The sequence below is a fragment of the Tamandua tetradactyla genome, chromosome 7 (genome assembly GCF_023851605.1).
Source record: "Tamandua tetradactyla isolate mTamTet1 chromosome 7, mTamTet1.pri, whole genome shotgun sequence".
Lineage (NCBI taxonomy): Eukaryota > Metazoa > Chordata > Mammalia > Pilosa > Myrmecophagidae > Tamandua > Tamandua tetradactyla.
In genome coordinates, this window is record NC_135333.1 from 121,297,197 (window position 1) to 121,314,040 (window position 16,844).

At 39.7% G+C, this 16,844-nt stretch overlaps 1 long non-coding RNA gene across 1 annotated transcript in view; it reads left to right on the forward strand.

Moving 5' to 3' along the window:
* Nucleotides 1-14,738, forward strand: part of LOC143690089 (uncharacterized) — a 100,530-nt gene extending 85,792 nt beyond the window's left edge. The window contains exon 3 of the long non-coding RNA XR_013178993.1: nucleotides 14,687-14,738. This is a non-coding gene — a long non-coding RNA (uncharacterized LOC143690089). The remainder of the gene's footprint in view (nucleotides 1-14,686) is intronic.
* Nucleotides 14,739-16,844: the final 2,106 nt, after the last annotated feature.

Genomic DNA, 16,844 nt, shown 5'->3' on the forward strand with positions numbered 1-16,844 from the left:
GCACAGGCTTAACAGTGCAATAGATTTCATTATACATCTTTCCTATTTGATTTCAAATCACATGTTCAGTTACTGTTTTATACTACTCTTTGTTACTATAATTCTCTGTAGTTATCATACAAAGAGTTGCCCTATTCTTGGATATCTATGTTTCCCAGATTTTCCAAGCATCTCATTTTCAAATATTCTGAGCAAGTGTCTCATAATGTTTTTACTGGGTGGATGAAAACTACTGTTCATTCAGAAAAATCGTAATTTTGCTTATTTTTGGTGCTCAATATTCTATGGTTGCTTTTATCAAACCACAAACCTGGAGGGAAAAAAAAACACCTTCACTTAATTAAGCTTTATTTGTGAAAACATATTCATTGGTCATATATATAATTTGTTGTATATCAATGTTAAGTACTCTTAAAAACCCTACCATATATGCTGTTAACATATTAGTTTATAAACCCATTTCTTTGCATGTTTTTATTCTGTAAAGAAAATATATTCTGCATTTACACTGCCACAATAACATAATGATTATGAGTTGACAATCATTTTCCTTACTTTAAACAATTTTTAAACATTTTTTATTGTGAAATAGTATAGCATATGTAGAACAAAAACAATAAATTTTAAAGTACATTGTGATAGAACAGATTTTGTTTGGTATGGGTTATAGTTCCAACATTTAGGTTTTTCCTTCTAGTTGTTCCAAGACACTAGAGACTAAAAGAAACATCAATATAATGATTTAGCAGTCATCCTCATTTGTTAAATTCTATCTCCTCTATTAGAGTTCCATCTTCTTTGATCCCTCTCCTCATCTTTAGAGGTATTTGGGCTATGCCCGTTCTAAATTTTCCAGGTTGGAATGGGTTGTCAATAATATGGGATAGAGGTATGGAACTAGATGATGTTCTTGGAGACGCTGGCCCCTCTGCATTTCAGGTTTTATCTGGCCTAGGAAGCCATGTGGAGGCTGTAGGTTTCTAGAAAGTAACAACAGTACATAAACCTTTTGTACAATCTCAAAAAGACTCCTGGGTGTTCTTTAGGGTTGACAGGAATGGTTTTGCTTAGGTTTGGCAAACCGTGGTAAATAGCAATATCTAGCTGAAGCTTGCAAAAAAAGCCTCCAGAATAGCCTAGTACTCAATTTGAATTTTCTCAGCTATTGCTATCTTATTTTGTTATATTTCCTTTTCCCTCTTTGTTCAGGAAGGCGTTGTTAGTCCCACAGTGCAAGGGCCAGCCTCTTCCCTGGGATTCGTATCCCACATTGCCAGGGAAACTTTCACCCCTGGATAAATTGTCCCATGTAGAGGGGAAGGGTAATGATTTTCCTTGCATAGTTGGGGGTAGAGAGAGAGTGAGGCCACACCTGAGAAACAAAATAGGTCCTCAGGAAGTAAATCTGAGACCTAACTATCGATAGATTTAGCTTTCTGCTGCATAAATAAGCTTTATATGAGCAAGCCTCAAAATCAAGGGCTTGGGCTCTTGACTTGGGAATTCCTAATCTTTGAAGTATTGCTAGGGCTTTCCCTGGTCTAAATCTTAATAGTTCCATATTCTTTTTCTCTAACCCCTCAAGGATTTTGTCAATACTTTTTAATTATCTGCTCAACATATTCTAGGATGTTTCTGGGCATTATATTAAGCTATACAGAATTAGAAGTTCTCATTCCTATTCTGTGTCCCAGGTGTCTGGTTGTTTAAGTGATCTATCCGGACAAGTGGAGATAGGGTTTGGATAAAACACACCTCTCTTCTCTCAGTCTCATACAGTAGGTGAAGTTCTGAAATGGAGACAATGTCTTCCTTACCCCATATTGATTTAACTTAGTCTCTACATAATCAGTTACATTCTTACCTGTAACTGAAATCAGATCTCTTTTTTTTTATTTAACAGATATTGCATGTGTCAATGTTGACTTTCAGACTGGAAGAATTCCTACGCTGAGCCTTAGGTGTCACACAGACATTTTTAATGTTTTTAACAGTATCTTTCATTTCTGGGATATCTGCTATTTTTCTACTTATTCTTTCAAATTCTTCATTAAGCTTTTCTAGTGTTTTCTTGATTTTTTTTTATGTCATTAGCCAACCCAATGAATTCATTAGGAGAATTGTATGAAAATCTTTGATTAATTGTTCCAAAATCAGAGTCTCGCTTTGGGGTTTTAATTTGGTCATTTGGTTGGGGTTTACCTGCCTGCATCTTCATATGCTTTGTGAACTTCTGTTGACTTCAACGCATTTACTTATCTTGAGAGGTTTACTTGTTCCTTTGAGTTGGTTTCTCTCAGTTATCTAAGGTTCTGTATTTTCTTGTACTTGCATTGAATGTATCCTTTTGTAATTAGTTTGTCAGTAATTCCCTGTCATACTGAGGCCCAAGCTTCATGCAGGGAATATAACTCTACTTGAGGATCTTTTTAAAGCTAGGCAGATAGACCGTTTAGAGATTGCCCTTTCTGTTGATTCCCAGCAAATAGCACTGTTGAACTACCTCTTCCACTTAGGGTGACTCTCCCAACCATGGCAGCCAGATAAGCTATATGGAGACCCCATGAAATTCTAGCCAGGTCCGCTGGTCCTGTTGAATACTGAAAGCCACCAACCATGGAGCAGGGGATGGGCAGTGGTCCCCTCAGCAGAGTTTCTGTTTGTGGGCCTAGTAAAGCTTGTGGCCCCCAGGTTCCCACTTGGAATGACTGAGGACTGTGGGACCAGTTATATCAGGTTCTCCTATCCACAGCCAATCTGGAAAGACCTGCCAGATAGATATGGTATGGAGGAAAGTTAAGAGTTATGTAGTGTGCAGATCAGGGTGCAGGGGCATGGGTTGTTACACAGAATGTGGCACAGGTCACAGGGTGTGGGGGTGCAGGGTTTGAGGCAAGGGAGTTGTAAGATGGGGCACAGGATGAGGTGTAGGGCATGGGGATAGGTTGGGGGTGTGTGGTGGCATGCAGGATAGGTACAGCAGGATTCTGGGCACATGGTCAGTCGTGGAAATGTGGTGATGGGGCACACGGTGCTGCATAGCGGACCAGGGGTGTGAGTGTGGTTCATGAGACTAGGGAAAAGCACGGTGGGTGCAGAGGGAGGGCGTTGCAGGAGCCAGATTGTGGGAGTGGTGGGGTAAGCAGGACATGGTGGGCCAGAATATAGTGAAAGGGAGGGTATGGCATAGGTGTGTGGGTGAGGGGTTATGTGGGTTGGTGTGACTACATGCTTGCATGCATCATAGGGGGTGGGGGTGGGGCATGATGCATAAGGTATTGGGTAAACAAGACATGGTTGCAGGGGGGCAATAGGGTATGAGTGTACCCCTGTGCATGACACAAGTTCAGTGGGTGCAGGTATGGGTGTGTGGAGCCTGAGGGGCAGGGTATGTGTTGCATTGTGCAAAGTAGGGGTTCATGGGTGTGTGGGATGCAGGGTTTGGAGGAAGGAAGTGCAGGAATCACAGGGCAGAGTGTGGTTGCATGGGGTGGGGAGAGTACGCATTTGTGAGATCTGGATACTGGTATGCAGGGGCAAGGTTTAGCATGGCACAGGTGCACAGTGTATGAAGGGGCAGGGCAAGGGCCATAGTGGTACAGGGTGCCAGTGCTCATATGCATGGTTCTGGGGAGGGTGGGATTTGGTTAGGTGTGTGCACAGGGCCTCGGCTTGGGGATTGCCCAAATTTATTAGATCAGCACCCATTTTCCCCTCCCCTTTTAGTGAATATTGTTTCACTAAACAGTAGTGTATAGTGAATAGTGTAAGTGTAGATATATGTATGATTTTGATATATATTTTGGGTGTCTGTGAAGCACGTGATTCCAAGACTTCTTTATACTCATGAAGGAATTGTCACTGGTGCCATTGACCAGACGAGATGGCCAAACCATTGGCAATGGTCCAAGAGTCTATAAAAATGTGCAGACAGGGCCAAGTTTTGTCCAAGGCACTGTTTTTTAACTTTCTGAAGTTCAATAAATTAATCTGACCTTTGTGTCCTATCTTTTATCAGGGACATCCTGTCTAAAGGATGAAGAGCAGTAACTATCCACTGGGCTCTATGATATGTTGTCTTGGTTGGGTTCATGTGTCAACTTGGCCAAGTGGTGGTACCTGTTTGTCTGTTTGGGTAAGTGCTGGCCTGTCTGTTGCAATGCAGACATTTCATAGAATTAAATCATGATCATGTCAGCTACACCCACAGCTGATTCCATTTGTAATCAGCCAGAGGGGAGTGTCTTCTGCAATGAGCAATGCTTAATCTGATCACTGGAAGCCTTTTAAGGAGGATTCAGAAGAGAAAGGCTGTTCCTATGTTGGCTGGTGAGCCTCTCCTGTGGAGTTCATCCAACCCTCTTTTGGAATCAACAGCTTCACAGCCTGCCCTGCAAATTTTGGACCCTGCATTCCCATGATCACATGAGACACTTTTATAAATATTATATTTGCAAGTGTTCCCTCTTGATTCTGTTTCTCTAGAGAACAGCAACTAATACATCTTGGTATGAGGAGTAGTTCTTAAGAAAGAGAATCTTAAAATTTTTTTTTATGAATGGTTTTCTACTCTGACTGGACTAAAAGGCACTAAGGACTCTGATTCCCATAGTCAGAATGACATTCCCACTCCATGGAATGAGTTGGCAAAAGAGATGTCAAAATATCACCATTTGATTCTCCTAAAGCATCACTTGTACGAAGCCAGGCTCTGGGAGATAATGTCTTTGACACCTTTACAGAGTTTTGTAGAAATGAGAGGTATAGTGATGTTGCTTGGTTGCTGTTAAATACAGTGGCTACATTAAGGAGTGAAAGGATGGGCTTAAGGCTTCAAATGAGAAGCTTAAGTGCTATCTGACAAATGTAGACGTTTCTATGAGTATCCTGAAGGAAAATCTTATTTCTTGTAGCTGTAGACTTGACATCTTTGAAGATTAGACTCAGAATCTTATTGTTAGAGTAGCAGCTTTACAATGTAAACTGAAGTCTGAATCTTGCATGGTGTCTGCCATTAAAGTGAGGGCATTGATTGGAAAGGAGTGGGACCCTGAAAAATGGGATGGTGACATATGGATTGATAATGATGTCGGGGGTGAGGTCGAAACCCTAGGTCATACTGAGTCTTCTATAGATAACCATGTAAAATAGTTTGCCCTGAGGACATAACTGCCCCACCTCTACCCTGCCTTGAGGAGTTGGTCACCCAACCTCCTCCTGAAGGATTAGCCCTAGAGTGATTAATCCTGTTTCAACAATGAAACTGCAAATGAAGACTCTGAGGCAAATGGCATGGAAAATATTTCTAATTCTTTTCATGACCCACCCCCACCACCCCTCATTTCTTCCAGACCTATAACTAGACTAAAGTCCCAACAGGCCCCTAGAGGTGAGGTACAAAGTATCACACATGAGGAGGTACGTCATACTCCAAAAGAGCTGTGTGAGTTTTCCAATTTATATAGACAGAAATCAGGGGAATATGTGTGGCAATGGATTTTAAGGGTGTGGGATAATGGTGGGAGGAATATAAGGGTGGATCTGGATGAATTTATTGATATAGGCCCACTAAACAGAGATTCCACATTCAGTGTTATAGCTCGAGGGGTTAGAAAAGGTATTAAGAGTTTATTTGGATGGTTGGTTGAAACATGGGTCAAAAGATGGCTGACATCACCTGAGGTTGAAATGCCAGAACTGCCCTGGTATAATGTAGATGAGGGGATCCAGAGGCTTAGAGAGTTTGGAATGTTAGAGTGGATTTATCATGAAAATCCTGCTCTTACACCCCACAAATGTCCGGAGGATGCACGTTTCACCAGAACAATGAGAAATAAATTTGTGAGACTAGCATCATCATCCCTGAAGAGTTCTGTGATTGCAATTCTCTGTAGGTCAGATAGTACTGTAGGAACTGCTGTCACTGAGCTAGAATTCTTAAACACAGGGGATGACAGGATCCCGAGTTGGCAGAAGCCAAGTGGCAGCACTTAATCACCAAAGAATGGGTAGACGTGGCTATTATTATAGATAGCAAACTCAAAGCAGGTGTCAAAATTATATGACTTGCAGAGATTTGTGGCATTAGCTAGTCAATCATGGGATACCTAGAAATACAATAGAAAGGCAGTGTACTAAATTCCTGTTCGAGCTGTATAAACAAAAGAGTTCTAGGTCAAATGAACAGAAGTCTAACCTGAATTACAAAAACACAGAGTAACAGCCCCTTAATCAATTTCCAGACTTGAAACAGTTTACAGACACAAAGCCCCTTGAATGAAGGGGAGGCCATGTCCCTTTGGTGGAGAACCCTGTTACACTGCCACAAATTTATGCTGTTAATCTCCCTCCAAGCCTTCCCCAAGGAGACCGACGGCCTTTTACAGGGTAACTGTGCATTGGGGAAAAGGAAATGATCAGATATTTTGGGGATTATTAGACACTGGTTCAGAAGTGACATTAATTCCAGAGAACCCAAAACGTCACTCTGGTCCACCAGTCAGAGTGGGGGCTTATGGAGACCAGGTGGTCTATGGAGTCTTAGCTCAGAGCCATCTCACAGTGGGTCCAGTGGGCCCCCAGACCCATTCTGTAGTTATTTCCCCAGTTCCAGAATGTGTAATTGAAATAGACATACTGAGCAACTGGCAGAATCCCCACATTGGCTCTCTGACTCATGAAGTGAGGGCTATTATGGCGGGAAAGGCCAAGTGGAAGCCACTAGAACTGCCCCTACAGAGCAAAATAGTATCAGAAGCAATCCCAGATTCCTGGAGAGATTGCAGAGATTACTGCCACTCTTAGGACTTGAAGGATGCAGGGATGGTCATTCCCACCACATCCGCATTCAACTCTCCATTTGGCCTGTGCAGAAAACAGACAGGTCTTGGAGGATGACAGTGGATTATCATAAGCTCAACCAGGTGGAAACTCCAATTGAAGCTGCTGTTCCAGATGTGGTATCATTGCTTGAGCAAATCAATACATCCCTTGGTACCTGGTATGCAGCTATTGATCTGGCAAAGGCTTTTTTCTTGATAGCTATTAGTAAGGACCACCAAAAGCAGTTTGCTTTCAGCTGGCAGGGTCAGTAGTGTACTTCCACTGTCCTACCTCAGGGCTATATCAACTTTTCAGCACTATGTCATAATCTTCTCTGCAGGGACCTTGATCATTTCTTCATCCCACGAGACATCATACTGGTCCATATACTGATGATATCATTTTGACTGGGCCTAGTAAGCAAGAGGTAGCAACCACTCTGGACTTATTGATAAGGTATTTGCATATCAGAGGATGGGAGATAAATCCAACAAAAATACAGAGGCCTTCCATCTTAGTGAAATGTCTAGGTGTCCAGTGGTGTGGGGCATGTCGAGATATCCCTTCTAAGGTGAAGGATAAGTTGCTGCATATGGCCCTTCCTATGACCAAAAAAGAGGCACAACACCTTATTGGTCTTTTTGGATTTTGGTGACAACATATTCCTCATTTAGGTGTGCTACTCTGGCCCATTTATTGAGTGATGAGAAAAGCTGCTAATTTTGAGTAAGGACCTGAACAAGAGGAGGCTCTGTGACAGGTCCAGGCTGCTGTACAAGCTGCTCTGCCACTTGGGCCATATGATCCAGCAAATCCAATGGTGCTGGAAGTGTCAGTGGCAAATAGAGATGCTGTCTGGAGCCTTTGGCAGGCCCCTATAGGAGAATCATCACACAGACCCTTAGGATTTTGGAGTAAAGTCTTACCATATGCTGCAGATGACTACTCTCCTTTTGAGAAACAGCTTTTGGCATGCTACTGGGCCTTAGTAGAGACTGAATGCTTAACCATGGGACACCAAGTTACCATGAGACTTGAGTTGTCTATCATGAGCTGGGTGTTGTCTGACCCACCAAGCCATAAAGTTGGGCATGCACAGCAGCACTCTATTGTAAAATGGAAATGGTATATATAAGATAGGGCCAGAGCAGGTCCTGAAGGCACAAGTAAGTTATATGAAGAAGTAGCCCAAATGTCCATGGTCTCCTCTCCTGCCACATTGCCTTCTCTTTCTCAGACCAGAGCTATGGCTTCTTGGGGAGTTCCTCACAGTGAATTGACTGAGGAAGAGAAAACCCGGGCCTGGTTTACAGATGCTTCAGCACGATATGCAGGTACCACTCAAATATGGACAGCTCCAGCATTACAATCCCTTTCTAGAGTGTCCTTGAAAGCCAGTGATGAGAGGAAATTCTCTCAGTGGGCAGAACATCGAGCAGTGCACCTGGTTGTTCATTCTGCTTGAAAGGAAAACTGGCCAGAGGTGCATTTGTTTACTGACTCATGGGCTGTTGTTAATGGTTTGGCTGGATGGTCAGGGACTTGGAAAGGCCATAATTGGAATATTGGTGACAAACAGGTCTGGGGAGAAGTATGTGGATAGACCTTTCTGAGTGGGCTACAAACATAAACATATTTGTGTCCCACATGAATGCACACCAAGGGTAACTTCAGCAGAGGAAGGTTTTAATAATCAAGTGAATAAGATGATCGTTCTGTGGATACCAGTCAGCATCTTTCCCCATCAACTCCTTTCATTGCCCAATGGGCTCATGAACAAAGTGGTCATGGAGGTAGGGATGGAGGTTATACATGGGCTCAGCAACATGGACTTCCACTCACCAAGGCTGACTTGGCTACAGCCACTGCTGAGTGCCCAATCTGCCAGCAGCAGAGACCTACACTCAGCCCCTGATATGGCACCATTCCCTGAGATAACCAGGCAGCTACATGGTGGCAGGTTGATTACATTGGACCACTCCCTTCATTACATTGGACAGTGCTTTGTTCTAACTGGAATAGACACATACTCTGGATATGGGTTTGCTTTCCCTGCACGCAATGATTCTACCAAAACTATTATCCGTGGGCTTTACAGAATGCTGTGTCCATCATCATGGTATTCCTCATAGCATTGCTTCTGATCAAGGAACACACTTTACAGCAAATGAAGAGCAGGAATGGGCACATGCTCATGGAATTCTCTGGTCTTACCATGTTCCCCATGATCCAGAAGCAGCTGGATCGATAGAGCAGTGGAATAGCCTTTTGAAAACTCAATTACGGTGCCAACTAGGTGGCAATACCCTGAAAGTTTGGTGTAATGTTCTCCAGGAAGCTGTATATTCTCTGAATCATCATCCACTATATGGTGCTATTATTCCTATAGCCAGAATCCATAGGTCCAGGAACCAAGGGATGGAAATGGGAGTGATACCACTAAGTAGTACCCCTAATGATCCGCTAGGAAAATTTTTTCTTCCTGTCCTTGTTACCCTGAACTCTGCTGGTCTACAGGTTTTAGTTCCAAAATGGGAAGTGTTTCCACTAGGAGAAACAACAATGATTCCATTGAACTGAAATATAAGATTGACACCTGGTCTCTTTGGGTTGCTTATGCCACTGGATCAACAGGCCAAGAAGGGGATTACATTATTGTCTGGGGTGATTGACCCTGACTATCAGGGGGAAGTAGAACTGCAACTACATAAAGGAGGTAAAGAAGAGTTTTCTTGGAGTATAGATCCCTGAGGGCATCTTTTAGTACTACCATGCTCTGTGATTAAAATCAATAGAAAACTGCAACAACCCAATCCAGGCAGGACTATCAATGGCTCTGAAGCTTCAGGAATGAAGATTTGGGTACCCCACCAGGCAAAGGACAACAGCCAGCTGAAGTGCGTGCTGAGGGTAAAGGGAACATGGAATGGGTGGTGGAAGAAGGTAGTGATAAATATGAACTTCGACCACATGATCAGTTATAGAAACGAGGACTGTAATGCTGTTTTGTTCATGTTATACTAGTTAAGTTGTAAGATATCAAGTTTCAGAATGAATATTACTCAAGGATTTGCACCCTATTCTGGGGAGATTTAATGTGCTTACAGTTATATTCAGGACAGCTGAGTATTGTTAGGTGAAAGAAAAAATGTATGTTTTATTGGTTTTTATTTAGAAATTAGGTATGGTTTAAGGTGGTATGTATAGCTGCCAAGTTGATAAGGGGTGGACTGTCATGGTCAGCTTCATGTGTCAACTTGGCTAAGTGGTGGTACATGTTTGTTTGTTTGGGTAAGTGCTGGCCTGTCTGTTGCGATGAGGACATTTCATAGAATTAAATCACAATCATGTCAGCTACATTCACAGCTGATTCCATTTGTAATCAGCCAAAGGGCAGTGTCTTCTGCAATGAGTAATGCTTAATCTGATCACTGGAAGCCTTTTAATGAGGATTCAGGAGAGACAGGCTCTTCCTGTTTTGGCTAGTGAGACTCTCCTGTGGAGTTCGTCCAGACCCTCCATCGGAGTCGTCGGCTTCACAGCCTGCCTTGTGGATTTGGGACTCTGTATTCCTATGGTCACGTGAGACACTTTTATAAGTTTTTTATTTGTGATTGCTCCCTGCTGATTCTATTTCTCCAGAGAACCCTAACTAATACACATGTCATAGTGGCAGTATCATTCATTAACTTTCCAAATCTTTGTTGTTGATTCAGTTGATTCCTAAGTGTTCACTTGGTTACAAAATGGGAATTAAGGTAACTTCCTATAACACCATGGCATCTTGAAAGTGACTGAGTACTAGGTCAGGGCACCACCTCTAACAGGTGATAATCTGTGATAATCTAAAAAGCTGAGATTTGTCTATATCCTATAGAAAGGAGACATCAGTGGCTATGTTATACTATGCTTCCAAGAAGCTAAAGAGAGGGTAACTGTTTTTATACATGTGAATTCCTTTGTTTCCAGTGTAGGGCCATAGATTGCCACTGTAATGGCACTGAGAAGGGTGGTTCTTTTGTCAGTAACCTACAACAGTCTATGACTGTTTAGAAACTAAATGAGTAATAAGATGTCTTAGTTTGTCAGCGTGCTATGACAAATACCACCCAATGGATGATTTAAGCAATGGGAATTTGTTGGCTTATGTTTTCATGTACAAATCAAAGCATCTGCAAGATTATGCTTTCTCCCTAAATCTGTAATATTTGGTTACTGGTTTACAGTCCTTGGGATTCATTGACCTTTATCTCTGCCTCCACTCACATGACAATCCCTTCTTGTATATGCTCTTCCGGTTTCCACTGACATCAGCTTCTTGCTGCATCGCCTTCTCTAACTTATTATATCTGAATTTCTTCTACTTATACTGTGATGTAGTAATATAGATTGTGGACTATGGTTCAGATGCTTCATAAGTTAATTTAAAACAATATCTTCAAAAGATCCTATTTACAATGGTCCACCTCTACAGAAATCCAGATTAAGATTTATAACATATCTTTGTTAGGGTACATAAAATAATTTAATATATCATGCCAGTTAAGGTGTGCTTCTTCAAAGGTGAAAGTAGAGTGATTCTAAGAGGCTATCGAAGTAAACACTGAACACAAATCTCTAACAGCAGCATACTTAGGTATAAATGTAATGAAATATGCACAGAATCTATATTCAGAAACTGCACATATGTTATAAATCAAATAAGATATAAATTAGTGGGGAGACATTCCATATAAAGGAACTGGAAGATACCGTAGTATTAAGATGTTAGTTACCATTAACTTGATCCATAACATCAAGGCAATTGAAAGTAAAATTTCAGCAAACTCTTTTGAAGGTATTGATAAACCAATTCTAAAGTTTATATGGAGAGGAAAATACCTAGAACGTTGAATACGATTCTGGAGAATTTAAAGCTAGGACTACTCACACTAAATGATTTTAAGACTTACTTAAAGCTTAAGTTTAAGAAAGCCTGGTGTTGTCAAAAATACCCATTAGAATAAAAAACACGTAATTAACCCAAACAGTTGTCATCAAAGTATCTTTGTCAATGAAGTAAATGAATTTCAATGGGAAAAGAATAGTCCTTTCAGCCAATAGAGGATTAATCATCTGTGTGGAAAAAGAAAAACTGGATACAGGCCTTACATCTTTCAAAAAATTATCTCAAAATATATCATATACCTAAATATAAGATACAAAAACTATGAAATCTTTAGGAGAAAACCTATGTAACTTTGCATTTGATAAATGAGATTTTGATACAACACCAGAAGCATGAAATATGAAAGAAAATTATTGGCCAGTTATACTTGATTAATATCAATAATGTTATCTCTGCAAAAGACACAGCTAAGTGAATGAAAGGAAAGATGAAGATACTTCCAAAATATTTATCAGTCAAACTACTTAAATTTAAAATAAACAAAGAACCTAGATAATCAGAAGCCAAAAAATAAGCAACCTAACTGTAAAATGAAGCAAAATACTATACAGATATCTCACAAAGTTGATATACAATCTCAAAAAAAAAAAAAATAACACGTGAAAAGATACCTTTCATAATTTGCTTTTAGAGAATTTCAAATTAAAACAACAAAGTTAATCAACAATACACACTTACTAGAATGGTTGAAAAAAACAAAGCAAAACACAAACAAGAACCATACCAAATGCTGGTGAGAAGAGGGAGCTAACAGAAACTCATCCATTCCTGGTTGCAAAGTAGCTGGCATAAAAATTTTGGCAGACAGTTTAGAGTTTCTTACTGTGGGGTCTGGAAACATTACTATGAACAGCCTGCTAAGATGGCCTTCAAACGTTCCAGGGGAACATGATATAGCATAGCTGTTGTAACCAATGATGTAATATGCATGTATCTAATCATGTAACCCATGAGTGAAGTCATTTGTTGAAAAAATTCCACTGTTGTATAATTTAGTATATAAGGGACTACTGCTCTGTAAACGTCAGAGCCGAGCACAGGGAATGATTAAAGAGGACCACTCTACCAGCTGTTCCAAGTGCTTTCTTTCAGTTCGCTACTGGACTGAATGACCCCTCCTTGTCCTGGACCTGACATTTGGCAGAGTCGGAAGGATAAGTGATGAGTGGACCTGGTACCCTGAGGAAGCTGAATAAAAGGAATGTGGCTCTCCACAAGCTTGTGGTTTCCTATAGTTGCAGTTGTCTGCTCCAGAGGCTAGGGATCATGTGAATCCCACCCCACAGGGGATGGCTTTAAAGGATTTTAAAGCTGGCATCCATGTTCTCCATTGTGGAATGGCGGGGAAAGGGTCTTGGGTTTTTTGTTTTTTTTTTTAGCTATGTTATGGAGGCAATATAAAAACGCACAAGCACAGGTCCGCAGAATGCAACAGAGGCAGCGAGTATGAAATAAAGGGGACACACTTCCCCAAGACTCCCTCCCTCTAAAGTATCCCTGGCCACTGCCTATCTGGTGAAGACAAGCAGACTTGCTTTCCCAGAGAGGCAGGGGTCTCAATTAGCACCACAAAGAAGCTCTGCCATGTCAGCCTACCTCAGTTGTTATTCTTCTTTTCATTGTAGTTGCCTGAGTAAAATGGGTTTTAAATATAAGTAAGGCTTTTTACAATGTCACTGTATGTTTATCATTCACCATGTTAATGAATCTGCCTTTCTAAATAAGAAACAATTAAACAATAAAAACAATAGATTTCTCCATCATTTGTCGAAGTGACTTAAAATTTTAGTTATATTTTTCAAATTCAAGAACAAAAAATTATTACAGAATTGTGGCAATTAAATCCTGCAATAATTTTGATAATTCATTTGATATTTGTTTAATACTGCAGCAGAATCGAAAATGCAACACCTAACATTCTTTTCTTATAGATTCAGTCTATAAATAGCCTCACATTAATTCTCAAATACTGTCATGTGAATACATATAATTCTTATAACTAGAAAACCTGCTTATATCACAAAAGTCAAAATTAATTGAGAATCCACACCATGTATTCATTGTTTTCCATGAGCTAGACAATTTTGAGATGAAATATAGCACATAAAATTAAAGTTAGTCACTTGAAAGTCATTTTCAATTTAAAATATTATATGTTATCTGCATTGAGTACCAAAGAAAGCTGCGATATGTATTAACTCTAAATAATAATTTTCTCATTTACAGAATAAGAACATGAAAATAAATAAGCTTATTAAAAACTAGTTTACATATTTTACATAAAATATATGGTATGTTTTTCTTTAATAGAGTTTAATATTGGCTTAAAACAAATGGTGTATGACCTATATATATGTTTTCAAGTTGTTTTCATGCTTAAACCTCTTGCACAACTATGTCTGAATTAAGTGAAGGTATATCCCAAACCCCAGGTGTTCTGTTTGATAAGAGCAACCATAGAATATTGAGACCAAGAATAAGCAATACCACATTTTTCTGAAAACAGTGGTTTCATCAATCCAATGCATAGTGTGAGGCAACTGCTCAGAATATTTGAAAATGAGATGCTTGGAAAATGTGGGCTACATAGATATTCAAGAAGAATGCAACTCTTTATATGCTAACTGCGGAAAATTATAGTTTTAAGAATATAGGAAATGAACATGCAGATTGAAACCAGATGTATCATGGCATATCTTTTTCACTGTTTAGCCGTATGTATTCACATGACAGTATTTGAGAATTAATGTGAGGCTATTTATAGATTGAATCTATAAGAAAAGAATGTTAGGTGTTGCATTTAGGGCCTATTGTAAAGCAGTTTTTACTTGCTCATATGGTCTTTCAAATACACTTTTAAAATAGTCCAGTAAAACTTCTGATTTAGGGTGACTTTTCTTATTCTTTTGTTTCTAGATCTTACAAAAGTAGAAGCCATGGAAAACTATGCAAGGCCAACAGTGTACAGGTAATCCAGACTGGCAAGTTGCGCTGTTTATTTTTCTATTTACAGCCTATATTTCTAGCATCATAGGAAACTTGATGATCTTCACACTCACTCTCTCTGATTCCCACCTTAAAACAACCATGTACTTTTTTTCTAAGGAGTTTTTCCCTTTTAGAAATTTCAATGACATCAACTTGTATTCATAAATTCCTCATCACCATCACAACAAAGGACAATACAATTACCTATAATGGTTTTGAAGTTCAATTATTTCTGTACATTTTATTTGGAGCAGCAGTTTTTCTTATTATCAGCCATGTCCTATGATCACTATGACATCACCTGGAAACCCCTGCGTTATACAACCATCATGAACAGCAGAGTCTGCTCCATGTTGGTCTTTCTTTCTTGGTTGTCTCCATTTCTGGAAGTCTTTCCAGAGTTGTCATGGATTTCTGTAATGAGAATATCATTGATCACCTTGTATGTGACTTTGGCCCTGTCCTTCAGCTCTCTCACACAGAGACCAGACTACAGAAATATTTTGTTTTGAATTAGCCTTAGTGGTACTTCTTGTCACCCTCATGCTAGTGATTATCTCCTGTGATGATTTAGAAGATTCCATCTGGGCATTAAGTCTAATGCACAGGAAATGGTCACTTGAAATAAAAGTGTGGCAGTCTCAGTGCTTCAGTTGTCCACCTCTTAAACCCTTTCATTTACATTCTGAGAAAAGCTAGTCAAACAAGGCTTCAGAGACAATGTAGAAAGATGTTTTCTTTCCTATCAAATAATTCTTTTGTCTTCAAAAAATGACAGAAGTTAAACACATATTTTGATCTATGATGCCCAATTATCATAATTTTTTATTTTTAATTTTTTTATTGTATAGTATAACATATAAATGAAGCAAAGAAATAAAAAAGCAATAGTTTTCAAAGCACTCTTTAATAGGTGGTTACAGGACCTATTAATAGGTGGTTACAGGATCCCAGAGTTTGTCATGGGCTAACATACGATCCTCTCAGATTTTTACTTCTAGCTGCTCCAGAATATAGGAGGCTAGAAGGCTTAAATATTTATCATAACAATCATCACAACTTTGTTTTCTTTCTTTTTTTTTGGTGAAAAATAGCATATATACAAAAAAAAAAACTTTCAAAGCACAGCACCACAATTAGTCATAGAACATATTTCAGATTTTGACATGGGTTACAATTCCACAACTTTAGGTTTTTACTTCTAGCTGCTCTAAAATACTGGAGACTAAGAGAGATATCAATTTAATGATTCATCATTCATATTCATTTGTTAAATCCTATTTTTACTGTATAACTCTACCATCACCTTTGATCTTTCCATCCTTCTCTGTAGGGTTGTTTTGGCTATGGCAATTCTAAATTTTTTATGTTGAAAGGGCTGTCACAAATATAGGGTAGAGAGATAGAACTATCTGATGTTCTGGAGAGGCTGTGCTAGGTTTCAGGACTCATCTGGACCAGAAACCCATCTTCATGTTGTAGGTTTCTGGAAAGTTACTCTAGTGCATGGAACCCTTGTGGAATCTTATATATTGTCCTAGATGTTCTTTTTGATTGACTGGAATGGTCCTGGTAGGGTGTTGATAGGTTATGATCGGAACCATGGTCCAACTGAAGCACGCGTAAGAGTAACCTCCAGAGTAGTCTCTCAACTCTTTTTGAACTCTCTCTGCCACTCATACTTTTATTAGTTACACTTCTTTTTCCCCTTTTGGTCCTCAAGTCTCATCCATATTGTCACGTGATTCAGGATATGATTTTGTCTTACTGCTGCAAAATATTCCATCATAAAGTATATACCACATTTTGTTGATCCATTTATCTGTTGATGGGAATTTATTTTGTTTCTGTCTTTTGGCGATTGTGAATAATGCTCCTATGAGCATCAGTGTGCGAATGTCTGTTTCTGTCATTGCTTTCTGCTCCTCTTTGTATATACCAAGCAGTGCTATTGCTGGGTCCTAGGGCAACTCGGTATTTAGTTTCCTAAGGAACTGCCAGTCTTCTACAGTGATGCACTATACATTTCCACCGGTAAAGCATAAGTGTCCCAGTTTCTCCATATCTTCTCCAACATTTATAGTTT